At 40.1% G+C, this 27793-nt stretch overlaps 1 protein-coding gene across 6 annotated transcripts in view; it reads right to left on the bottom strand.

Moving 5' to 3' along the window:
• The window catches only part of LOC132399808 (extracellular sulfatase Sulf-2-like), a 315476-nt gene that overhangs the window by 276583 nt on the left and 11100 nt on the right, over positions 1–27793 (bottom strand). For 2 of the 6 annotated variants that reach the window (XM_059980582.1, XM_059980579.1), the window contains exon 1: positions 1508–1722. The exons of 3 other annotated variants lie outside the window; for them this stretch is intronic. The gene's annotated coding sequence lies outside the window, so the exon portion shown is untranslated. Of the gene's footprint in view, positions 1–1507; positions 1723–17450; positions 17470–27793 lie in introns of those variants that run through there. One more of the 6 variants, XM_059980580.1, reaches the window with a different exon arrangement.

The following is a 27793-nucleotide window of genomic DNA, read 5'->3' on the forward strand; positions in this document are numbered from 1 at the left end:
GGAACGGGAGAGCAGCTTCAAGCTTATGGGCATCAGCATCTCAGAGGGTCTATCTGGGCCCAACACATTAATGCAATCATGAAGAAGGCATACCAGTGTCTATACCTCATTAAGAGTTTGAGGAGATTTAGTATGTCACCAAAGACACTTTTTATAGATGTACAGTGGAGAGCATTCTGACTGGTTGCATCACAGCCTTGTTTGGAGCCCCCAGTGAACAAAATCGTGAGAGGCTGCAGAGGTTTATACACTCAGCCAATTCCATCATAGCATATCCCTTCCCACCACTGATGACTCTTCAAGAGACAGTGCATCAAGAAAGCAGTATTCATCTTTGAAGACCCTCAACATCCAGGACATGCTCTCTTCCATCAGGGAGGAGGTACAGGAGCTTGAAGGCACACATTGCAGCACATCAGATTTATGAACAGTCCATTATCCAAGTCCTTGTTATTTACCTATTGTAATGAAACCCAGGGGGTTTCCTTGGCTGCATAGGTCGAGGGAATACACACTCCGGTCCCGCCAAACCTGTGAGATTGAGACAGCTCTCTCACCCCAGAACCCAGTGTGTGTGGAGGCTGTGTATGCTGCTACCCTGTTACAACTCAGTGCCAAGAAACAACAAACACCACACTGCATAGAATTAAAGGAATTATATTTATGAATCTTAACTAAAGGGTTAGTAAAGAAAAAGAAAGAAAAAAAACAACAAGGGCCCATTATAAGTAAACAGTCAAATGTGCACAAGCTGGAGCCTAATTCACGGACCCTCAGTCAATCTCGCTGCCTGCTCCATCGAATCACAATCTCCCTAGCAGGTCATATCCTACAACCAGTTCTCTCCAGCATCTTCTCTCGTCATCTCATGCCAAACAAAAGACCAGCTCACATTCCAAAGCATCTGTTATCTCTAATCATAACCCAAGCACTGTTTCTATAGAAAGACCATTACATTAGCTGTTTGGAGGGTGTTACAGTAATATTTACTTCTGTAACTTGGACTATTTTATCTATTGTTCAGTACTGCTGCCGCAATACAACAAATTTCAAGACATACGTCAGCGATAACAAACCTGATTCTAATTTATACAATTAATAAATGAAATTTTAAATAAGTTTTAACAAAATGACATATAATTGAAACTCCTAAACATTTCCTTGCACTTGTTTCTCCTTCCAGAGTCACTGGCACCAGTTAGCTGAAGGCCAGGATAAATCTGAGTGGCCGGATGTGAAGTTCCTTTTTCTAAGACATCGTTGTTCAAATACCGGACATAACATTGATTCGAGTAACAGAGCAAGAGGTCAGGTGCACCAGCATCCGACCTTCAGGATTTTTTCAAAATTTCATGTTCAGTGCACGAGCACAAAAGTTAGAGAGGGCCTGGATATTAAATGGCGGATAACCAGCAGTTCCCCACTGAACTTCGGTCTGCTGTTAAGCATGATTTGGCTTAGACACATTTTACAGATACATTAGCTTGGCAGTTATAAACAGACTTACAGCATATTAAACGAAGTTCCGAGTCAGTGATCCAACTCAGCTATCTCCAGAGATCCCATAATCACAGAAGCTAGTCTTTAACCTATTTGATTTTTTCCATTTGATATATCAAAAATACAAGACAGATGAGCGCACTGGATATAGCAAAGGCAGTGGTAGCAGAAAACATCCCAGCTGCTGTACTGAAGACTTGTGCTACAGAACAAGACAAGCTGTTCCGCTAAAGTTACAACACTGGCAACTATTCAGCAATGTGGAAAATTGTTCAGCTATATCTGTTTAGAAACAGCAGGACAAATCCAGTCAGGTTGATTACCGTGCAATGAGCCTGCTCTCAGGGCAGTGAGAAGTTTTGTCAATGGTACCGAAGTGCACTCAGCATTACCTTGCTCACCAATGCTCTTTTTAGAGTTTGCTGGGACCACTTGGCTTCAGATATCACCACTCCCTTGGACCAAACCATTCTACAGGTGGGATGAGAGCATCTCATCTTGACACTGACGCAGGACTTGACCAGTTGTGGCACAGAAAACTCCAGAAGTTTGGAGCAATGGACAAGAAAGGGAAACTGCTTGTGGATGGAGATGTACCTCACTGGAAGGGAAGTGGTAAAACTCTTGTGGGTCAACCACACCTGCTCTAGAGGACATCCTTTTAGAGCAGGAAGGAGGAGGGAGAAACACAAGGTGATAGGTGAAAATGGGAGGGGGAGGGCTGAAGTAAAGAGCTGTGAAGTAAATTGGTGAAAGAGATACAGGTCTGGAGAAGGGGGAATCTAATAGGAGAGGACAGAAGGCCATGAAAGAAAGAAAAGAGGGGAGGACCACCAGAGATAATGCAACAGGCAGGCAAGGAGATAAACAGAGAGAGGGAAAAGGGGATGAGGAATGGTGAAGTGGTGGTGGGAGCATTACCAGAAGTTCAAGTAATCGATGTTCATGCCATCAGGTTGGAGGCTACCAAGTTGGAAAATGAGATGTTGTTCCTCAATCTGAGTGTGGCCTCATCACGACAATAGAGGAGGCCATGGAATGACAACTTGGAATGGGAAGTGGAGATAAACTGAGTGGCCACTGGGAGATCGCACTTCTCCTGGCAGATGGAGCGTTTGTGCTTGGCGAAGCGGTCTCCCAATCTATGTCGGGTTTCACCGATATACAGGAGGCCACACTGGGAGCACCGAACACAGTGTATAACCCCAACAGACTCACAGGTGAAGTGTTGCCAGAACTGCAAGGGTACTGGATGGTAGTGAGGGAGAAGGTGTAGCACTGGTTCCACTTGCAAGGATGTGCCATGAGGGAGATCAGTGGGGAGAGACGAATGGACAAGTGAGTTATATGGGGAGCAATCCCTGCGGAAAGCAGAAAGAGGGGGGAAGGGAAAGATGTGCTTGGTGGTGGGATCCATTGGAGATGGTGGAAGTTGTTGCAAATCATGTGCAGAACGTGGAAGCTGGTGGGGTGGTCCATTTCTGAACCGCCCTCCCCTATAACGATCTCTCTGTCTCTATCTCTGGAGAGAGCTTATCTACTGGGGTCTATTATAAATTCATGGACTCTCACAGCTACCTAGACTATACCTCTTCCCACCCTGTTACTTATAAAAATGCCAACCCCTTCTCTCAATTCCTCCATCTGCACTGCATCTGCTCTGAAGATGAGGCTTTTCAGTCTAGAATGAAGGAGATATCCTCCTTTTTCAAAGAAAGCAGCTCCCCCTCCTCCACCATCAACACTGCCTCAACCATTTCACGCACATCTGCTGTCACCCCATCCACCCGCCGCCCTATTGGGGATAAGGTTCCTCTTTTCCTCACCTATCACCCCCCGAGCCTCCATGTCCAGCACATAGTTCTCCACAGCTTCTGTGTTCCAGCATTTGCAGATTTTCTCTTGTTTGTGGATGCTCACAACAATCTGTTTAAATTGTGTCTGGTAATGGGTGTTTCATGTTTTAGCATAAGAACTGAGCTAAAAAGAAAATAAAACTTTACAACTGAATCCTACCAACCTTCTTTTTGCTACATCTGATTAGCTATGACAAAGGGTAACAAGTCTGTTCAAACCAATTTATATAGACCATATAGTATTTTAATAAAGTGGAATGTAATACCTAGATTGTATCACAAACATCATTCACCTTCATACAGAACTCTGAATTGAGTCATGTTATTGAAATATACAATAAACTATTAATCAAAAGCATATTTTCCCTACTAAAATGAGTCAGGATGGTGCAAATAGTGCAACAATTAAATTATATCAAATCCAGCCATTTATAAATTAGATTTCTAAACTATAATAATATCAGCAGTTCAAGGATGTCCATTACAGGTTACTTCAGGATTTCAAAATGGCTCAGCACTCATTCTGTCTAAATAGCTAATTTCCTCTCTCATAACATGACTAATGTTTAGCCAGGGGCAGTTCTGTAATTTTAAAAAAACTGTAGAGGAGGTAAGTAACATCATCCAATGCCCTGAGCCTCCAAAAGATTGGATCTAATCACTTTCAGAGAAAGGAGGTCTAATTGTAAACTATAGCCAATTCCTGATTAGGCAGGATTCCATTTTGTTTGCTTAGTCAGACCCATTGGATGTCATTCGCAGTTGAATTGCTAACTGGCTGGAAAATCCAATCATAAAAAAATAAATCCACATATTCAGTTAGTACTTTAGACCATGGTATCACTTTGTAGTTCATCACCCTTCAGTTGAGCAAAAGAGTATACATTTTGCAAAAATGTAATTTTAGATTTGGAGGAGTTGCCAGGAATTTGTTCAGATAAGAAAATTGTTGACATTTCAATAAGAAAATTAAATTTCATCCCTGAAATTCAAATCAGGTTGCTGAAGATGTCATTATTACAATGTTGAAACAAGCTTATTTTAACAGGGTCTAAAGGAAAATGAATTCCAGAAGGACAGAGAGAACAACTTACTGCAGGTAAGATGCAAATGAAGCATCTGAGAACTTTTGACTAGATTGTAAAAATATGACAGAACAACAGATAATTAAACCAAATTAAGTTTCATTACTATTCAAACCATACATAGATACTGCGGAACAAGACAACATTCCTCTGGGGTCAAAGTGCAAAACATTCAAAATAGTAAGCAAACATTCAAAAATAGTGAGTAACATACTTCAAAATATTGAGTAAAGACTCATATTCACTGAAAAAAAGTAACATATATATGATCCAAGACCCTGAGCAATGTTGTCCAGCAATCAATGGTACAGTCTCCCAGCAGTGTACAGACGCATGCAATCCAGCTTGTCATTCCACCGCACAAATACAGGAGGGCAGCACCAAGGGACAAGGCCAAGCCTCAAACGAGCTTAAGCGTCTTTCACCTGGTCTGCAGCAGCAGGCAAGACCAAGGCTTGAGGCCTAGCTCTCACTACAACTGAGGCCCATGTTGACTGTCCCTCCACTAGACAGAGATAACAGGCTGCGGCAATTAACATTATCACTTTCCAACGGAGTCTTGCGATTGCAAGTGAAATGTCCGAGACAATCTCCCACGATACTGCACCAACTCTGATGCTTCTGAGCGGGCAACAACATGGTCTGCAACCAGCTCCACTGACACATTAGTGGGTTCCTCTGATATCCTGAAGAGCTCCTCCAATATCCCGACCGGCTCCTTTGACACTTTGGCCAACTCCTTTGACATCTCGACCGACCCCTTCGACACCTTGGCCGGCTCCGCCATTGACAACAGTCCAGCTACTCCATTCAACGAACAACACTGCAGTACCCAATGTTGTTGGAGAAGAATGTCTTTGGATCATAAAAAACAAATTTTACAAAGAAAAATACACCTTTCGTTGGCCTCCAAGAGGCTGCAGAATTTGCATGCGCCGCCATTTTACCGGAATTTCTCCGGAAGGTAACCAATGTCCAATAGCAGAAACAATGAGCAACAGATGTTTGCCAAAATCAGATATTGAAACTCTGATGATATTGAATCTTTGTCTTCAGAAGCAAATTAAATTACGCTGAAGTACACTTAATTATTTGTCCTGATAGCATAAATAAGGGGAAAAAAATCAACTTTGGATTATAGTAATAGAAACAGTAACATTCTTTGCTTAAAACATAATCTAATCAGTTGTCAAACTTATGAAAAATGAGGGAATTTTATAAAGAGTGCTGTACAGAAAATATTAGTTGTTCCTGCAACTTGTATAATAAATTGGTTTATAGAAAGAATTTTCATAAAATTTGAAAAGTATCTTTTTCCTGGTAAAAATATGATTTTCTCTACAGATAGTAAACATGAAAGACTTGAATTAGCAATAGAGAGTCCTAAATCAAAAATCATAAAATATCTAGGGATTGAATTAATTTTATTATATATTTATTCTATCCAAAGAAAAACAGTTACCTCAGAAACAATGCAAGAAGATGTTGGTTAACAAACCCAAAGGCAAACAAAAGGAGGCATCATGATCTACCATAATTAATTGTGTGTTTTTGTTTAATAAAAGCAGGAAGAAATGATACAAAGCATATTGTGTAATTTACCTTTAGAAAGTCATTAGTTCATTTGTTTATGATACCTTTATTTTATCATTAATATTTTATACCTTACTTTAACAAATCTAGGAGTTTTATGTTGAATGAGCATTAGAGTTAGTTATGTTTAATACTAACCTGCTGTAGGTAAAGTAATTTTTAAAGGAAAACAATATGCGTATATTGATGCTGACTTCTTCATGTACAGAATGTCCTTGTTATGCTTGAAAAATCACTTCTGTCGTTCATCATTTTAGCTCTACGCCAGATTTCTAATTGCCTGGATATAACAAAAGTACTGACCCTTTATGTGAAGCTCACTGAATGAATATATATATTGGCCAAAATCCAAAAAAAACATTATGACCAGAAGTTGAGGAATTGCCCTCACAGATATTTTGGCTCCTACTAAATTTAGAGCTAATGAACAAACATATACTTGCTTCTCACTCAACACAACATATTTCAGCAGGATGACTGTTGTTGTGCGTAACCAATTCCAGTCTATGGTGATGATTGGAGTCTAAAGTTTGCATTTGTTGGGCTGGTTTATTTCAGAATGACATACCTAGAAACAGCCAACCCAGTGAGGAATTTCAAGTGCAAATTGACTACTGCATTAGGAACTGACTGCACAACCAGATCCATAAATAGATTCCAAATGGGGATCTTTAACAGGGATTTTAAGATTATGCTTGCCTAGGTTTGATCCACAGAGATCAACAAGCAACTTCTTGATATTTTGTACAAATTTAAATATTTTAGATCACGAAGAAACAGTTATTGTATATCAGTTATCACAACACACACAAAATGCTGGAGGATCTCAGCAAGCCAGGCAGCATCTTTGGAGGGGAATAAACAGTCACTTGTGGAAGGAGTTCCATTAATTAATACTCAGACATCTCAAGTGTAATAATGGTATGGAATGGGCAATGCACTACCCAGTAAGATTAATGGGTAAAACTTCGTAAAACATCATTGATCTAAAAACAAGGTGAGGACTTAAACTATGACCTATTGGCAAACTGAATTGAAATTTATAAGGAAAAAATAAAGATTGAAAAGTTGGTTGAACTGGACAAAAGGTATGATTTATTGAAGAGAAAGAAGCTGGCAGAGAGGACAATGGAGAAGCCACGTTGAGAAATTCTTGTTTGGTTTTTTAGTGCTAAAGAAGCACAGAAGTCTGAAGACCCACTGCCAGCCATGAGCCAGATCATAGTGCTGGCTTACTTGAGAGTTTGAGGTTAGCACCTGGCTAGATGTAGTACACAAGTTAGCACAACCTGATATCTGCCGCTATCCGCATATAATCATCCTGTTTAAGCTGAGTCCAGTGTTTCCCGTGGCTGCCATGTTGGGTCTGCAACAAACACTAACATCACTTGTCAAGAGTACCACCGACGGTCCTATCCACCTAGGAGCAAAACCCAACCCTTTCTTTTCAGACAGCTCCCTTACCATGACCTGGAATATCTTCTCTCCCTAATCAACAATACGTTGCTGCTGCTTTGCTCAGTCCCTGTGTGTGTTAACCTAGTTACAATGGCCCTTCACACTCCCATATAATCTTATTAAATTGCTTTAGTAGTTTTTTCCTGTATACTTTCAATTTTTGTTGACTCATGTTCCATTTCTCTCTTTGCCCCATGATCTGCACCCTCGGTGCCCTTCTGCACATTACTCACCCCTTTTAACTGTTGCCACCTCTGCAGGCAGCTGCACTGTTTCTAACAGTTCTTGAACGTCTTTGACACTTGGCACCTCTGGACATAATTCCCACACATTGTCCTATCTCCTTTCCTTGCTTGTGGCCGCTGACTCTGATTGGGTCATGGCGTCTCTGGGGATCTCACATGTTCATGATCCTGTCCTGTCTGTGTGATTCCCCCCTTTCCTGAATCTATAGCACCTGCCTTACTCAGTGTGTCTATCCCCAGGACAGTACCCTCATGTTTGGACACACCCTCAGTCTCAAGTAACTGAGCTCATTTTCCCCGTCCTCATTCCTTCACCTCCTGCACCGGTAATGTAAATCGCCTCTCCGGTCATGAGCAAGGGCAGATCAGTTATCGACACTGAGGGGGGCAGACAGAGAGGGGGAGAAATAATCAGAGCAGATGTGAGTGAAGGATGGAGAAGGAGAGCGGGCAGGGGAAGGGGAGGGGTAGGGTGAGAGAGAAGGGAGAAGGGGCAGGATATAGGGGAAGTGGAGGAGCAAAGGGAAGGGGAGGAAAATGATGTGATAATTTTGAAAAATGTCAGTGTCATTAATAAATAATGTACTGCTGTGATGGACTGCCTCTGTGCTCTCACTGTGAAGCATCCAAACTCAGATTTCGGTGAAGTGCACAAAAGCATAAATGAAAAATGTACTCAGCGCCAACTGGTTTGCTGAAAGGGATCTAATTGAACTAGATTTGCACAGTTGTCAGCCTCGTTCCTACTGGGAATAGCCTGAAAATCATAATGCAGCTCTAAATTTGCAAGTTCTCATTGAAAGCTGCATCATGGCTGCTCGGGGAAATAGAATGTGTCACATTCTTGCATTGGGAATGCTTCTAAGATTGGAACAAGGTACATGATTTGAATAAAGGGAGCTGTGCACTTCATCTAACCATATTATACCTAGCCTGCTCTATCTTTGGAAATTAGAACGGCTATATACTTTATCACCCTCTTCTCCAAATGTGAACAACATCATTTGGTGTTTAAAGACTTCAAAGTGGAGTAATGTTCAAAGTTTCTTGAAGTTTCCAGTCAGATTAAATTTCTTCACACTGGAATTCAGAAGGATGAGTTCCTTTTATTTTATGGGACAAAATGTGGTAAGATGTTTGGTAGGCAAAGACTGGCCAAGTGTTTACAGTATCATTGACACCAGAGATTCTGCAGATGCTGGAAATCCTGAGCAATGCACACAAAATGCTGGAGGAACTCAGCAGGTCAGGCAGCATCTATGGAGGGAAATAAAACATGAACATTTTGGACTGACCCTCCATCATTCTGTGTGTGTTACTGGTATCATTGCTAACTTTACTTTCAAACATTAACTCTGTTTTCTTTACCACAGATCATGACATTGTTTTCTTTTCAAGTTTCACAAAAAACTGGAAAAAGCATACCCTGCATAGAATAAATTTCCAAGAAATAACTCCATACTTGTCTGTCACCACTGTGTCATTTGATGATGGGCACCAGACCCAGAGAGAAAGGTACATTTCTGGAAGAGCAATACCTCAGTACAGATTGAGCCACACTTATCCTGTCAGATTCTATTAGTTTATTGGACGTTGACAGGTTTCTGCATTAAAGGAACTACAAATAATCTCAAGGGCTGCTTTTTTCTGCCCTCTTCCCTTATCTGCAACGCACTAAATTAATTTATCAGACTGAAAATTATAAGATTGCTCTCGACAGCAATGCAGCTTTGACAGATTTTCGATTGGCTTTACTTGATTTTCACCATTGATTCTATGTATTCATTAAAACCTATTGTTCTGGTGGAAAAGCAGGGTTTGCTGCTAACATTTTTTTTCTTGCACCGGGACTACAATATGAAAGAAGTGCGAAACAAGATGCTTCTGATGAATAGTGTCTGATCTCAAATCTTCATTTTTAAATGAAAACAATAGTCCCATTTTTAAAAAGCAGCTCAGAAAAAGTAACAAAAATCCTGTAGGATTTGCAGCTTGTTCTGAAAGGATTCATGCCATGAAGACACTAATTCCTTGAGGCAAGACTCCCAGTGGATCAAGGAATCAGGCATACTGGTGAGTACAGCCAATTTGCAGTGTTCCAGCTTTCCTGGTGATTGAGTTTAATTACCGGAACAATGTGAGTGACACAAATCAGGCATGCTGATCTCTGCACTGATTCACACTCCCATCAAGCATGGCTCTACTCCTGGCAGAACTTGAAAACAGAAACCGTAGGAGCTCTAAATATATCATTGTCTTTGCTTAATGGAGAAATGAGGATCACAAAAAGGGTTGGTGGCCTAACTGCTCACTTCTGAGAATCCCCACTGCTATTTCTCATTAGAATTAGGGGGGCCCCATGCTCATTCAATGAATTATTTTTGTAAGCACATGAGAAGCTGACCTGGGAGCACAATAATAATCTGAGCTTTCTCCCCTAAGCAATTATCACAAATCATTTAGAATGCGTCCTTGGAGAATAGACCCCAGGGTTTGGATGTAGGTTTGACATTTTGGAGTATTGTTTTCTTTTCAGGTGAGGGCTCTCAAGTTTAAGGTCACAGAAAGAAGCGTGAAGATGCTGTTTGTAATGACGACATGTAGTGAAATAGGCAAAGCTAAAGATTGCAGAAATAACTTCATCAGAAACATTGAGTGGATGATCTTTCCAGGGTTCAGAGTGGTTTTTACCATTTAATCAAGAAGCCATTGAGTGCACAGCGCACAGCAAAGAGCTAGATTGTCACAACCTACCAGATCTAGTTATATCGTCAGTCAAGCTGCACCAGTGTCCAACAATGTGAACTTTCCTCCAAGCATATACAGCTAAAATTAGAGAATGACAAATCAAACTTGACCTAAACAGGTATTCTCATCAGTCAAAGAGAGAGCAATAATGCTGGCAAGTTAGACTTCTTAACGAGGTTAATTCCTGGGATGTCCGGACTGTCTTACGCAGAGAGGTTAGAGAAACTGGGCTTGTACACGCTGGAATTAAGGAGATTGAGAGGGGATCTGATTGCAACATATAAGATTATTAAGGGATTGGACAAGATAGAGGCAGGAAATATGTTCCAGATGCTGGGAGAGTCCAGTACCAGAGGGCATGGTTTGAGAATAAGGGGTAGGTCATTTAGGACAGAGTTAAGGAAAAACTTCTTCTCCCAGAGAGTTGTGGGGGTCTGGAATGCACTGCCTCGGAAGGCAATGGAGGCCAATTCTCTGGATGCTTTCAAGAAGGAGCTAGATAGGTATCTTATGGATAGGGAAATCAAGGGATATGGGGACAAGGCAGGAACCGGGTATTGATAATAGATGATCAGCCATGATCTCAGAATGGTGGTGCAGACTCGAAGGGCCGAATGGTCTACTTCTGCATCTATTGTCTATTGTCTATTCTTGCCCCCAACAACCTTCTCAGAGGCGGTTGCTTTAGGTTCTACCAGCACAACTCAGCAACAAAACCCATTGCGGCTCTGGTTCAGAAAGAATTCTAAAGAACATAACATATCAAAAAGATTTTGAGAAGTGACGTATGCCTTATATTAAGAATTATAAACAAATGTGATACCAAACGGTTTCCAAAGGCTTTAGAAGTTAACTGAAATTGGGGGAAAGTTCCCTGTACCAGGTATTAAGTTTATTGTATTGTTTTTGTGTCCTGAGCAAATTGCGTGAGAATGAGGATGGTGCGTGTGTGTGTGTGTGTGTGTGTGTGTGTCTGTGCGCGCGCACACGCGCGCACAAGATTAAGTATGCTGTGTTCCTGTGAGTGTGGAATAAAGTACAACATGTGCATGTGAGTGTGGAATCGAGTATAGCATTAGCGTGAGTGTGTAAGTATAAATATGACTAGGAAAGCTAGCTCTATCTGACTCCTAAAAGCTGCTTTGAAAATTTGATGAGATAACATTTAATCCATGGCTCCATACACCAATTCTTACTGTTTTCTTTAAATAACATTATTATCACATATCTATCAGATGAACAGTTCACCCAGCATCATCTGCAAATGGGGAAGAATATTCCAAACTTCTATGACTGCTGCATGTAGAAATATTTCCTGGCTCTGGTCCTGAAAGTTGGGCTCTAATTTTATATTACACCTCCCACTCTCAATCTTTTAATCAACAAGATTTTTTTTCCTCCTTCTTAAGCAGTTTGTTGAGATGGAAGATGAGTTATTTCCACTCCATTATGAAGCTAAGGGTACTGTAGAATCTTCCACTGATGAAGCAAACATGGGTTGCTTTTTAGGCAGGGCCTTAGACTTCTGTATACTTCTAGTGTAAGGCTTCAAAGTTTTAAATACCATTCAAAGTTCCATTTCCAGTTGAGCAGTCATGGGCCAGAGCTGCCCAACACCAGTGGAAATTATATATTTCTTCAAGGAGGCTATTGAGCATTTACTTGAATGTTTTCTTCAGCTCATATAGTACTGTGCCCCTTCCAAATCCAACATATACTTACTATGCCGTGATAGAAACTTCACTCTCGTGTATCATTTCTTCTTACAGAACATCAGCATGATGCACTCTCTTGTATTAAAGTCTTTCAGATATAATGGCTAACATCCCATTAATATTTTCAATTATTGTATTATCTGTGATAATTTAAAGAACCATAGGATTATAACTCCTTTAGGAACTCAACAGTTTCTTGCTTTTTTCACTTTTAACAAATTGAAGTATCTGCTTTTGTTTCAAAGTAGATGAAGCTATGTTTCCTTCCAACAAAATCATTCTGTTATACATTTACCATGGAATAATTACAGCACATTCAGACCATGAAGCCCATGCCAGTATTTTGCAAGAGCAATCCAATTCCTCTCCTTCCGGAGCACTTTCCTTTTGCATCGCATTATTTTCCTTCCTCAAACACTTAGCTAATTCCTCTGAAAACCATGATTGAATCTGCTCGCATCCCTTTGAGGCATTTAAATTCAGATCATAACTACTCACAGTTTAAAAATATTTATTCCTCATATTGCCTGATACTTTTTCCAATCACTTAAATTGGCATCCTCTAATTCTCATTTCCTCTACCACAACAAATAGTTTCTCCTGCCTCTTCAGGTCTCTTCATTATTCTGTTAACTCATTTCTCAACATTCTCATCTTTAACAATCTATCTACATGAATAAGGTTATATAATCTTGGGACCATTCTGTTTTTTCGAAGTTCAAAGTGTAATGTAAGTTTATTATCAAAGTATATACAACCTCGAGATATATTTTCTTGCAGACATACACAGTAAATCCAAGAAACAATAGAATCCATGAAAGACCATACCCAATGGTTCAGACAAACAACCAATTGGCAAAAGACAAAAAAAAATGCAAATGCAAAAGAGAAAAAATTATAATAAATAAGTAAGTAATAAATTTCAAGAACAGGAGATGAAGAGCCCTTGAAAGTGAGTCCATAGGTTGTGGGAACAGTTCAGTGATTGGGCGAGTGAAATTGACTGAAGTTATCCCCTCTGGTTCAGGAGCCTGATGGTTGAGTGGTAATTATCTTTTGTAAACCTGGTGGTGTGGGTCCTGAAGCTCCTGTACTCCTGATGGCAGCTGCCAAAGGAGAGAATTCCATGGAGAATGGTGGGGATCCTTGATGATTGAGGCCGCTTTCCTCTGATGGTACTCCATGTAGATATGCTCAATGGTGGGGATGGCTTTATCTGTAACGGTCTGGGTCATATCCATTATTTTTTGTAGGGTTTTCCATTTAAAGGCATTGGTGCTTCTATACCAGTCCATGTTTTCTCCATCACACATCTATAGAAGTTAGTCAAAATTTTATAAGTCATGCTGTACCTTCACAAACTTCTTTGAAATTTCACTTTTATATTGGGCCCAGGACAGATCCTCTGGAATGTTAACACCGAGGAATTTTAAGTTGCTGACCGTTCACCTCTGATCCCCCGATGAGTACTGCCTCATTGACCTCTGGTTTCCTCCTCCTGAAGGCAACAATCAGCCCCTTGCTGACATTGAGTGAGGGGCAGTTGTTTCAATCGCCCTCCTTTCATTTTTCTCATTTGATTAATGTATTAATGTCAGCTTAATGTATTCTTATATTAATATCAGTTTGTAATTTACTCTTTCCATCTACTCACTTAGAAGGTTGCCCACCTTAGAGTCATATTTGCAATATTACTCAAATATTACTGAAATATGAAATACACAACACTCCTCTCTGCTTAGCTAATATATATGCATATATACTATATAATAAAACCACTATATACACATCCATAGCATAGTGAATTTTAAATTGTCCCATTCAGGCCTGAAGATTTAACCGCTGTGGAGGATTTCTTATTCTTGTGGGATAGTGTCTTTCCTGACGAGAGTGTTCATTTTGCTTGGCAGATGAGCCTGGTGGCTGTGAAACAACCTCAGTTTCTGGGAACTCCACCATTGTGGGTGTGGGACCTGACTCTGCAGCTGCAGGATGTAGTGCTGACAGCTCCAGCCACCTCTCTTCCCTACAATTGACTCTACATTCCTCAATAGATTGATGTGTCATCTCCAGACAATATCGGATACAATCTCCACTGTGTAAGAAGTGTCCAGTTCTGTCCTTAATCTTTCCACATACCCAGTTTTGATCACCTCTGTAGTTCCACACCAGGACTGTTTGTTCAGCAGTGAAACATCAAGCTCCTTGTTTGAGGAGACTTTAATTTGTTCAGCTGCTTGTTCTGCATACTCTTTCAAAGATTCGGTTTGAGAAGATCTTAAGGCTGATTTATGCTTATGCGTATGGGCTACGCTGTAGCCTATGCCATAGGCCTGATTTTTACTTCTGCATAGGCTCTATGTTGTAGTGAGCATGCGTTGGTGTGCACCAAAATGCTAGTTGGCAGTGGGGTTTCTATGCCACTGTGTTGAGTTTCTTTGTGAGAGACATGGACGAGGAAATGCATTTCAAACATTTTCACATGTCAGCAGCCAGATTTGATGATTTTGTTCATCTATTTCGCATCGGTGTACAGGCATAGCAGAGAAGAAGCAACTGGAAATGCGTAGGAGGAAATGCAATGCTACCAAGCGGACCAATCACGGTTGTCGTGGTCTGCTTCGCCACAATGTGCGAGTTACTTTTTTGGGGAGGTGCACATCATCCTACAGCGTAGGGTACACAGTACCTATGGCACAGAGGTGATGCAGAGGTATAAATCAGGTTTAAGTGTGAATGCAAAGGGTGACTCAGGAACCGGCAAAGCTGGTAAGTTGCTGGGTGTGGAGTGCGTGCATTACATTATACAAGGAAGACATTGGCAAGCTTCTGATTCAGTGTCAGTGTAGTGTGTTCTGCTGGCATTGTTTGAGATGTGTTCTTTAGACTCTGGACAAACCTTTCCACCAAGTCATTTGTAGCTGTGTGGTACAGTATAGATGTAACATGTCTTGTTTCATTCATTTTCAGAAATGACTGAAATTGTCCCACAACAAATTGTTGTCCATTGTCACTGACTAAGTTCTCTGGAACACCAGTCCTTGAGAAGAGGCTTCTCAACACATCAACAGTGTGGGAGTCTGCAGTGGAGGCTATTGGGAACACTTCTGGCCACTTTGTAGCTGCGTCCACTACTACCAGGAGATTTGTGCCCATGAATGGCTCAGCAAAATCTACATGAATCCTCTGCCATGGTAATGCCAGTCATTGCCAGGGATGGAGAGGCCCTGCTCTTGACATCCTGAACAGTGCATAGCAAGCTGCTCGAGTTGCTGATCTACCCCAGGCCACCAGACAAAGCTTCGAGCCAACACTTCCATTTTCACCACAACTAGATGACCATTATGTAGCTCCTCCAACACTTTAGCTGTCAGCTTGTGTGGTACAACAACTCTCAATCCCCACATAAGGCAACACCTGTCAAGGGTAAGTTCATCCTGGCACTGGTAAAAAATGGGGGAACTGGGATTTCTGATGCACTCTCCAGACATTTTGAGACAGTGCGGGGTCTTTTCTGGTTTTCCTTTGGATCACCTCTGCTGTAATAAGAAGACTCTCGATTTGCATGAGGAGAACATGTCAAGAGGAGTGTCCTCTTTTGTAAATTTTTCAGGTATTTCCTTTTCCAAAGGTAAGTGAGACAAACCATCAGCAGTTCCATGATTAGTCATCTTCTTGAATTCAACCTTGTAATTGTGTTCTCAAAGAAACAGAGTCCACTCTCTGCATTTGTGCTGCTGCTGTTTGTAGTGCATCCTTCTGTGGATTAAAATGTTTTACACCCCAAACCCTCTCTGTCAATCTATGCGTAGTTTTTCTCTGCAGCGGTAAGGGAATATGATACCAAGTGGGGTGTTCACATCCATCATTCATTACCTGTGACGTGACTGCACCTAGATCGTAAGATGAGGCCCCACGGGATGATGTGAATCATTAAGTTGAGGACAGTGGTTGACGTCACCATTTCCTTTACCTTTTGAAAGCCACCTCCCACTGCTTTGTCCATTGCCATTTCTCCCTGATCTGTCGTAATGAGTTTAAGAGGTGAAGACATGACCCAGTTTTTTTTAAACTCAAGCGTCTTGCTGCTCTTCAACAGGTGGGTAGTTGTCTCGGGTTGGTTTAAAACTTCCTCATTGCCATTGTTATATTTTATAATTCCAAAACTTTAAGCTAATTGAAAGAAAAACACAGAGCCCAGAATAACTCGTGTATGTTAAACTTTAACTTAAACGAAGGGCGATCTTATGACATAGCTGCATAATGACTTTTACAATTTACATACTTTTACATGTAACCCACAATGCATTATGTAAACAACAAAGAATGCTTAATCAAGCAACATATTTACAATATTACTGAAATATTAAATACACAACAGTCCCCTCAGGTTTGTTGCAAATCTTTCCTCTCTCACTGTTAATCCATGTCCTCAATTGTGTATTCAACTGACTGAGATTTCACTTCTGCTTTTTATGAAGGAAATCATCAAATGTTTTCTGGAAGATCATAAACAGTATTTACCAGCAGAATTGCCACAGCTGATAAATTATCATCAACAAAAATCATACCTTTATAAAAATTTGAATGAAATTTGTCTCACAATCTAAGACACATACACACAATCATTGTATAATGAGAGACATTTGCATCTTGCCCTAGTCAGAAGCCGCTTTAGCTTGTTAGCTAATTTCTATTAAATGACATGCAATGAGCACAATAAACATTGGATGCACATTTCTAAAGCCCTGCCACCTTTGAGAAAACAAACCTCTGGTTCCCAGGACACTACTTGTTAGACAATTGCCAAAGGTTAACAAGGTCATAAACAGGATCTCAATAAAGGTCACTCCAGCTTTATCCCTGCTCTTTCAACCACGGGATCAGATACACCCATCATCCCTCTCACCAGGGGTGACAAGGGATTTCAATGCCACAAGTGTGTCAGTTTATTATGTGGCTATTGCCAATATCAGAACACCCTGCTGGAATACTAACCAATATGACTGGCTGTGGTTCAGAATCCTATTCTACAAAGTAACTTAGGGCGAAGTGCCAGTGAATGAACAGAGTCCAGAGCAGTCAGAAGAAATTCCGAAAAAGGCTTCTTGTCTGTCTCGCTCCTTTACTGTGTTTTTTGAAAACCAAGGAGACATTCATAACACTGCTGAGGTTGTAGACAGTATTTGACACAATCCCTTACTTCATTTCATCATGAATATTCATTCACACATCACACTTACTGCTTACAGTAGTGGCTTGTTGAAGAGAGACTGCTTTGCAGAATGAATGCTCATGGTTTATTTAGCCACATTAATAACTAGAATACGGATTGGCGGTGCTGGAAGTTTCAAATCAGTCATTAATAATTCATTGCACACAGCAAAAAAGTGAATCATTAATGAAGGAGAGAAATAGACACAGTGACTTTGTTTTTATATATGAGCATCTCATATTTTAAACCTCTAACTCTCTAATGAAAGCATTATGATAGTCGTACAAAATTTTTTATGACATTGAGAAACATTTGTAAATGTCAAGGGAATTCACATCTTTATGGTTTAATTCAGCTCTGAAGTTTCCCAGGGTGAGAAACCCTTCATCAGCTTCAATCTCTGTTCTTTAACTTTGCATATTTTAATCAGAGAGGTTGCACAGGATCTTACCAATTTTTAATTTCAGAATGCAAAAACATCACATTTACTTTAATCAGCTGATTTATAAAGAATGTAACCAGAGCAGAGGTATTCCTGTACAATAATTAATCTTGAAGTGACACACTTAGTCAAAGCCTGCAGGAACTCTGCTTCCAGGTACAAACAAGGTCCTGTATAATTTGAGCCTCATGAGGAGAAAACATAAGGGTACACACTGACATACATGTGTGTATACACACAAAACACACACACACACACACACACACACACACACTCACACTCACACTCAAACGCATACGTACTCTCACCACTTCAGACAGAAAGTTAAAAAAAGAACAAAATACTAGATTTTGCAGAAAAGTATTGTCATTTCCTCATGGAGTTTCCACACAAGCATGGAAAGTCCAAATATATTGTGAGCCATTCTAAACTCCATTCCGACATTGGACTCTTCATGGAATTCAGCATAGAAGTGCAGAATTATAGATGCTTCCCAGCACCTAAACTGGTGAATCAACTCATGTGTCCCTTGCCGGGATCAACTAGCACAGAATATGGAGAGGAGAGCCTGCAACAAACTAAGGCAAGTGTAGTTTACATTTCTAGATTGCCTGAGCCTTCTGAGTTTTAAAAATTTCTCTCCGAGTTTAAAAGTGGAGGTACACTATCTTTTCTTAAAACTTTTAGTAGGTGCTAAACATCAAATAGCTTAAGCATTTCCAAATGCGTCTAAATGTCAGAGGCACGCAGATTTGACAGGAGGCACAGCTTTCACAGCCAATGAGTTGTTTATTCTGCTTCTTGGGCAAGTTTTGACCTGGTGCCCTCACACAATGGAATCATGTTGTGCAAAACTGTCCCAACATGAGGAGCCTTCCCAGGACTGACGGAACCAGCTTGCTCCAGCCAGTTGGTCTCTCGAGGTCTGTGCTGGATAAGCACGGACCAGAGCTTAGGAGAGCACTGAACACAGATAGATGGCCAATTTCTCCAAACTCAAACTTTACTCTTTTGAAATAAGACTTTCTTCTTTTGAAATAAGACTTATGTGCAAACAGGAACAATCACAGACAAAGTTACATGGCAACCAAGGAAAAAAAGTAATCCCTTAATATACCAAAACTTAACAGCAATTATATATTAGGTACACTTTCATTTAGTTTCAGCCACTCTGTCAGAGATGTGGGTATGTGATGTAGACTGACCATGCCATCATGAAGTACCAACTTGTTTCAGGCAGTCTCTTCCTTTTAGCATTCCTTGTAATGTATCACTTCCTGAACATCATATAGTATATTGGTATGAGTATTCAAAATGAAGAATACAATTACACTGCACACCATAAACTATGCTAACTGATGCAGCCATTCAGAAAATGTATTTGCAATGGATGCCTGTGTACAATTTATCATGCGGTCTGCTAATCAATAAAGACAAAGCCCTGTGCAGTATCTAAAATGTCATTGCATATACAGTGTAACACCTGCCGTGTGTCATGATAGGGTAAAGTTACTATTGTACTGAAGGACCAACATGTAACAAGTATTAAATATTAATCTCAGCAACAGTACGTCCATATAATGTGTCAGTACAATTAACTAACAAAATAGTCCTACTACAAAGAATTTCAAAGTACATTTATTATCAAAGAATGGATAAATTATACAACCTTGTTATTTGTTTGTTTGCAGGCAGCCACAAAGAAACCTGAAAGAACCCAGTTAAAAAAACAAAGACCAACACCTGATGTGCAGAGAAAGGGAAAAAAACGCAAAGCTTGCAAACAGTAGAAGCGAGCAAAAACATTCCAGACCTAAATATATCCTTAGATCATTGCATGATATGTAGCATCAATGATCAGTGTACAAGTCAAAGTCTGAGTTACTCTCAACCATCTATATCAAACAGGATACATTTCATGCGACTCCCAAAACAGACATTCCATTCCAAGTTCCGTCATGGAGATTACCAGGTGGACAAGAGCAACAATTCTATGGTGTCACCAAAGTCTGCTTGGAAATGTGCGACATCCCTATCGTCATTTGGAAACCTTTGACCCATGAACAGGAGGTGCAGCATTTAGGCTGGTGTTGAGAATCTTGCTGCCATGCTGCTGGAGTATACAAAACCTCCATGTAAATGGCAGAAGGAGTTCATCGCTTCCAAAAGCCCACCTGCCTGTCCTATCAGCTATCTCCTGCCTTTTCTGCCGAAGGGTCTGTTGTTCCGACAATGTCCTTATTAGAATATCTCTGTTCCTACAAATCCACAGTGAAAACAAGTTATCCTCACTCCTGAGGTACTGCCAAGGAAGAACTATACCCTAGCCTGTGATTAAGCATGATGCATTCCACATGTTTTGCCAGTAAACACACAGTAGACAACATTATATGTGAGTGTATAAGTCACAAATAATCTATCTGCACTGTGTCATATATGGTTGCCAATAAATGTACATAATGAATGACATGCATATTCTATGTATCTAAGTCAAAGTAATTTTGTTATCTGAGTACATATATATCATCACATACAACCCTGAGATTTAGTTTCCTACAGACATGCTCAGCAGATTTTTAGAATAGTAACTATAACGGGATCAACGAAAGAGCAAGTAGAGTGCAGAACACCACAAATTGTACAAATGCAAATATAAGTAAATAGCAATAAATAATGAGAACATGAAATAACAAGATAAATAGTCCTTAAAGTGAGATCACTGGTTGTAGGAACATCTTAATGGATGGGCAAGTGAGTGTAGTAACCCCTTTTGTTGAAGAGTCTGATGGTTGAGGGGTAGTAACTGTTCTTGAACCTGGTGATGAGAGTCCTGAGGCTCATTTACCTTTTACCTGATGGCAGCTGTGAGAAAAGAGCATGGCCTGGGTGATGAGGATCCCTGATGATAGATGCTGCTTTCCTACAACAGCATTTCGTGTAAATTTGCTCATTGGTTGGGAGGGCTTTACCAGTGATGTACTGGGTTGAATCCACTACCTTTTGTAGGATTTTTCACTCAAAGGCATTGCTGTCTCCATACCAGACCATGATACAGCCAGTCAATACACTCTCCACTACACATTCACGCAGGTGCATAATACCAAGTTATGTATGGCACAAGACATGGCTGTATTTATACTTGTGTGTCTAATTGCAAGTACATTTGCAGTGTTATTAGACCCCGTCTGAGAGAGCCTCATTAATGTAAAATTGATTGTATTGTAAAATATTGTATGTAAGATGAGGACATATAAGGGAAAGGGGAGAAAATTAACCTAAAGCTCTAACAAAATGAAAATGTTACCCAATCAGTACTAACCTTCTAAACACTGATAGGACAATCAGAAAATAAAATGCTGTATTCAGCAACTCAGAAGGAACATAAAACAAAGAAACAGGAAATTCAGTTTAACTTATTTGTTCTCTTGTTTATACTACATACCAGTTCCCATTCATTATACTTATCTTATCTCAGCCTTTCAGCATAAACTTCCACTCTATTTTCTCTCATATGCTTGTCTCAGTTCTTTTTGGAAACAACTGAGCTATCGCTTCAGCCACTTCCTGTGGCACTGGAGTCCACGTTGTTTGTAATTACTTTCTGAAGGACATTTCTCAGTATTTTCTCATCGGCAATAATCTTGAAATAGTGGGCTTTAGTTTAGTGTGTTCCTTTTGTTCAAAGTCAATGTTCTAAGTATACTTACTATCAAAGTACATATATGTAACCATATACAATACTGAGATTCATTTTCTTACGGGCAGTCACAGTACATACAAGGAACACAACAGGATCATTGAAAGACTGCATCTAACAGGATGGACAAACAACTAATGAGCAAAAGGCAACAGATTGTGAATACAATAAGAGAAGATAAATAAATTAATAATAATACACCTGAAGTTACAATGAATATGTGAAAAGCAGTTATAAAAAATACCCACAATTTGAAGAGTACCAGCAGTGGTAATATTCATAATTATTGGTACAAAAATTTATTTGCCTTCCTCAGCACTTATTAATACATATCAACAATTTTCTTAAAATTCCTGAAGAAGTGCCGGAATTTTTGACAGAAAGTAAAACATGTCTCATACCTAAAGGGGAAATCACAAATGACCCATTCAAATATCGTCCTATTACTTGTTTACAAACTATGCAGTATATAACATTGTAACATGACACATGTCGCAACTAACACATGTCACCACTCATTTAGATAACCACAATATACCGACAGAAGAGCAGAATGGATGCCGTAAGGGTTTGAAAGGATGTAACGAACAACTGATAATAGATTTTGTAATTCTAAATAAAGCCTGGCAGAAAAACAGAAATCTTTCATGTTGTTATATTGACTACCAAAAAGCATTTGATTCTGTCCCACACACGGTTAATAGAAGTTCTTAATATATATAATTTACACCCAGTACATGGAGAAATTCCAACAACATCTGATGTAGCATTGGCTTACTATAATCACTCTATCTATTAACAACCAAAAAAGAACAACTACTGTTATCAAAATAAACTGAGGCATTTTCCAGGGTGACTCTATAAGCTCATTATGGTTCTGCTTAGTTTTAAAAAAGCTCTCTAATTTACTGAATCAGATGAAAATGGGGTATCAAATCAGATGCAGCCAAACAAATTACACCTTGACACACCTTCTATATGTGGAAGATTTGAAATTATATACTCCTTCATCAGTAAAGCTAAAACAATAAATTCAGATAGTAGAACTATTTTCTGAAGATATAAACATGAACTTTGGTCTGGTTAAGTGCAGAACATTAAACATAAAGGAAGGTGCAATAGAACTAGTAGAATGTAAAACAGAGCAGCAGGATACAATACAACCGATGGATGAATATGAAACATACCACTGTCTGGAATATCAAGAAGCAAAGAAAATAGATCATAGTGTGATAAAGAGAAAATTTTCTACAGAATTTTCTTCAAGGCTTAAGAAAATCTGCCAAACAGAACTTAATAATAAAAATATAACAAAGGCAATAAACACTTTCCCTGTACTCATAATAGCATATTATTTTAGCATAATATCTTGGTTCAAAACCGATCCAGAAAATTTAAAAAGAAAAATAAGACGCACCATACGCTGGAGGAAGTCATCAGACCAGACAGCATCTATGGAAAAGAGTAAATGGTCAATGTTTCAGTCTGAGACCCTTCTTCTGGACAGAAGAAACATCCTGAAGAAAGGTCTTGGCCCAAAACATTGACTGTTTTCTCTGTATGTTGCCTTGGATCTCCAGCATCTGCAGATTCTCTTGTGTTTAAAGAAAAATAAGAACTGAAATGACAGTTTAGAAAACATGATGACACTTAGATTAACACTACCCAGGACAGAAGGAGGCCGAGGAATAACAGACATAAGAAAACTTACACAACAGTCAGATAAGACTCCTAAGGACATATTTTCATCAACAAAAACAGGATTCAGAGCTCTATGCGAGCACATTCAATTCTGATTAGTACACACCACTAAACTTAAATGAAAGCACAACCCAGAAAAATGAATAAATTATCACTACAGTGGAAAAAACACAATGCAAGAGCACGACTCTCCATAGAAGACATCCCCCATGATCTAAACAAACTAGATGTTGATGAGGAAGCATTGAACACCTGGCTCAGAGTCGGAGACCTCTTCCCAGAAACAGAAGGGTTCCTTGTGGCAATACAGGACCAGGTGGTTAACACAAAACATTATTAAAAATACATAATAAGGGACTAACCAATTCAAGACAATAAATGCAGATAATGCCAAGAGAAACCAGAAACAATTAAACACAATACAGGATCCTGCAGCAATTTAACTCAATCTGATTACTTACCCAGGCACAATCAATTGGCAAACATCATTCACCAAAACCTTGCTTTAAAATATAAACTCATAGAAGACACTATACCTCACCATAAATAGAACTGTGATCCAATTTTAGAGTCAGAATCCCACAAGTTCTAATATGATTGAACTATTATTTCAGATAGGGTGATCCGCAATATCTGGCCAGAAATAATATTACAAAAAAAACAAACAAGAACAAATTTCTTAACAGATATAGTAATACAAGGCACACATAACATCAGAAAGTGAAAAACACCAGAATTGTGCTGAGTTAAAAGAGGAATTTGAATGGCCAAGGAACATGAACAGGGTATAAACATTGCCACAAAAGTAATATCTACAACTAGTATCATACCAAAGTCACAACACAATAACATTAAATAATGAGGTCTGTACAGCAAATTTACGTAAATCTCCAGAAAGCTACAAGTCAAGTCTCTTTTTATTGTCATTTCAACCATAACTGCTGGTAGAGTACACAGTAAAAACGAGACAATGTTTTTCAGGAACATGGTGCTACATAAAACAATACAAAGACTACACTGAACTATGTAAAACAACACACAAAACTACACTAGACTACAGAACTACCCAGGACTGCATAAAGTGCACAAAACAGTGCAGGCATTACAATAAATAATAAACAAGACAATAGGCACGGTAGAGGGCAGTAAATTGGTGTCAGTCCAGACTCTGGGTATTGAGGAGTCTGATGGCTTGGGGGAAAAAGCTGTTACATAGTCTGGTCATGAGAGCCTGAATGCTCTCACAATTCTAAACATCACGAGAATAGTTCATAGTAAAAAAAAGTTCATTGTAATTGAGAAATGAGTGTGCTTCGCTATGCCCATACCTCAGGTTTTATCAGCCAGAGGTGAAAAAAGAATAAAAGCACAAATAATAATATCATATACTGTAAATAAGCAAGCAATAAATATTGAGAATATGAGATGAAGTGTTCTTGAAGGTAAGTCCATAGATTGTGGGAATATTTCAGTGATGCTGTGAGTGAAGCTTTCCCTTCTGGTTCAAGAGCCTAATGTTTGTGGGGTAATAACTGTTACTGAACCATTTAGTGCAAGTCCTGGGGCTCCTGTGTTTTCTTCTTGATGGGAGCAATGAGAAGAGAGCATGAGCTGGATGGTGGGGATGCTTTATAAAGGATGCTGCATGGAGAACACTCCATGTAGATATGCTAAATAGTGGGGAAGGCTTTATCCACTACTTTTTGTAGGCTTTTCCATGCAGGAAATTGGTGTTTCCATACCAGCTCACAATGCAACCCATCCCTATACTCTCCTCTATAGAGGCATGTCGAAGTTTTAGATGGCATGCCAAATCTTCTCAAACTTCCAAGAAAGTAGAGGCACTGCTGTGCTTTCCTCATGAAGGGTCCAGGGCAGATCCTCTGAAATGGTAACATCAAGTAATTTGAAGTTACTGACCCCACTCCACCTCTGAGTCTCTCTTGAGGACTGGCTTATGGCTCTCTGGTTTCCTCCTCTAGAAGTCAATAATCATCTCCTTGGTCTTCATGATATTAAGTAATAAGTTGTTGTTGTGGCATCCCTCAGACAAATTTTCAATCTCCCTACTATATGCTGATTCATCACCACCTTTGATTCAGCCAATAACAGTGGTGTCAACAGAAAACTTAAATATGGCATTGGAGCTGTGTTGAGCCACACAGTCACAAGTGTAAAGTGAGTAGAGCAGGGGGTAAGTATTCAACCTTGTGGTGTACCTGTGCTGATGGTGATTGTGGATGAGATGTTGCCAATCCAAATGAACTGGGGAAATCAAGGATACAATTGCACCAGGTGTTATTGAGACATAGGGTCTTGAAGCTTATTGATTAGTTTTGAGGAGATGATAGTACTGAATGTCAAGCAGTAGTCAATGAAGAGCGTCCTGATGTATGCATCTTCATTGTTCAAATGTTCCAAGGTTGAGTGAAGCTCTAATAAGATGGCATCTGCTGTTGACTTGCTGTGACAGTAGACAAACTGGAGTGGATCCAAATCACTTCTCAGGCAGGAGTTGATATGTTTCATCATTAACCTCTCAAAGCACTTCATCACAGTGAATGTTAATGCTCCTGGATGAGAGTCATTGAGGCAGGTTACCGTGATCTTCTTAGGCACTGATCAGTGCTGGATGTTTGTCATATACAATAATGTTGGATGAGAATGTAGTTGGCATAATTAGTAAGATTACAGATGACGCCATGACTGGTGGTATATTGCAGAGTGCAGAAAGCTGTCTAAGGGTACAACAGAATGCAGACAAAATGGGAAAGTGGGTAAAGGAATAATTAATGGCATTTAACTAATGTATTTTGAAAAGTTAATTCAGGAAATTGCAGAGTCTTGGGCAGTGTTGTTGAACAGACTCCTTGGGATCCCTGAAAATGGACATAAATAGACTGATGGTGAGGAAAGTATAATATACAAGAGCTGAAATGTCATGTTACAAATGAACGAAACATTGGTTAGATTTCACTCAGAGTTTTGCAGGCAGTTCTGATTACCACACTAATGGAAGGGTGTGGTTAGGATGGATAGGATATAGAAAAGAATCACAAAGATGTTATCTGGATTGAGTTATCAGAAAAAATTGATATGATAGGCCTGTTTCTCATGGAATGTAGCAGACTAAGAGATGACAAGATAGGAGTAGGCGATGCATAGATAGGTTAATTACTGCCTGTTTCCCATGGGAAGACTGTCTAAAACTAGAAGGCATAGGTTTACAACGACAAACAGAGAAGATACTGACAACATATATATAATTTCAAATCTTTCATATATAGGTGTGTCAAGGTATAATTTGTTTGGTTGCCTCTGATTTGATACCCCATTTTCATCTGATTCAGTAAGTGTGTAGACAACATTGGTACCTCAAGAGTGGTCACCTCGCGACACAACCAGAAGTCTTGCCTGAAAACAGAGCTGTGCTCCCACCTGAAAGCCTGGGTGCTGCCTTCAAGTTTGGAGACAGAATAGCTGTCAGAACAGCCAAAAGCAACCTCATCTTAGGCATTGAGGGCAAAGACCACCTACACACACAAGAAATTCAGGAACACAAGTCTGATAACAATCCCCATCATATCAAGGGCATTCATGACCACGCAAGGAAAATTGGCATTGACTATACCAGAGACTCCTCCCTCCGAGACCCTCTAAACAAATAAATAAATGCATGCTTCGAGGCTTTAAATGCAATGTCAGCCTCTCGCAGGTTAGCAGCTATTGTCTGTAACAGCAGACGTGACAAGTCCTCTGCAGAGAGCCATCTCCATGAAGCTGCCGGGCCAGACAATCCCAGGCCGTCCTCAGTGAATGTGCACACCAGCTCAATGACACCTTCACAGACATCCTGAACACTTCACTCATACAGGCTGCTGTCCCCACATGATTCAAGTCAGCCACATTCATCTCTGTATGAAAGAACTTTACACCTTCAGACCTAAATGACTTCCATCTGCTGGCTCCGATCCCAAACATCATGAAGTGCTTTGAACGGCTGGCAATGGCGCATATCAAAACTCCACTCCTGCCACACTGGAATCTCACTGACAGAGCCGCTTTACAACAACCCCATAGCATCTGTCGTGCACCTGGCCCTGACACACCTAGATATTTATGTCAGAATACTCTTTCTAGATTTCAGTTCCGCATTCAACACCATTGTCCCACAGACCTTGGTGAACAAACTCCTACTCTTCCATCTAAGTACACCACTGTGCAATTGGGTGTTGGACTTCCTAACCAACAATCCTCAGATAGTCAGGATACACAACCACTCCCCCCTCCCCAGCAGCAGGATACACAACCACTCCTCCCTCCCCAGCATCGGGATACACATCCACTCCCCCCTCCCCAGCATCGGGATACACAACCACTCCCCCCTCCCCAGCATCGGGATACACAACCACTCCCCCCTCCCCAGCATCAGGATACACAACCACTCCCCCCTCCCCAGCATCGGGATACACAACCACTCCCCCCTCCCCAGCATCGGGATACACAACCACTCCCCCCTCCCCAGCAGCAGGATACAC

Source organism: Hypanus sabinus, chromosome 9 (genome assembly GCF_030144855.1).
Source record: "Hypanus sabinus isolate sHypSab1 chromosome 9, sHypSab1.hap1, whole genome shotgun sequence".
Lineage (NCBI taxonomy): Eukaryota > Metazoa > Chordata > Chondrichthyes > Myliobatiformes > Dasyatidae > Hypanus > Hypanus sabinus.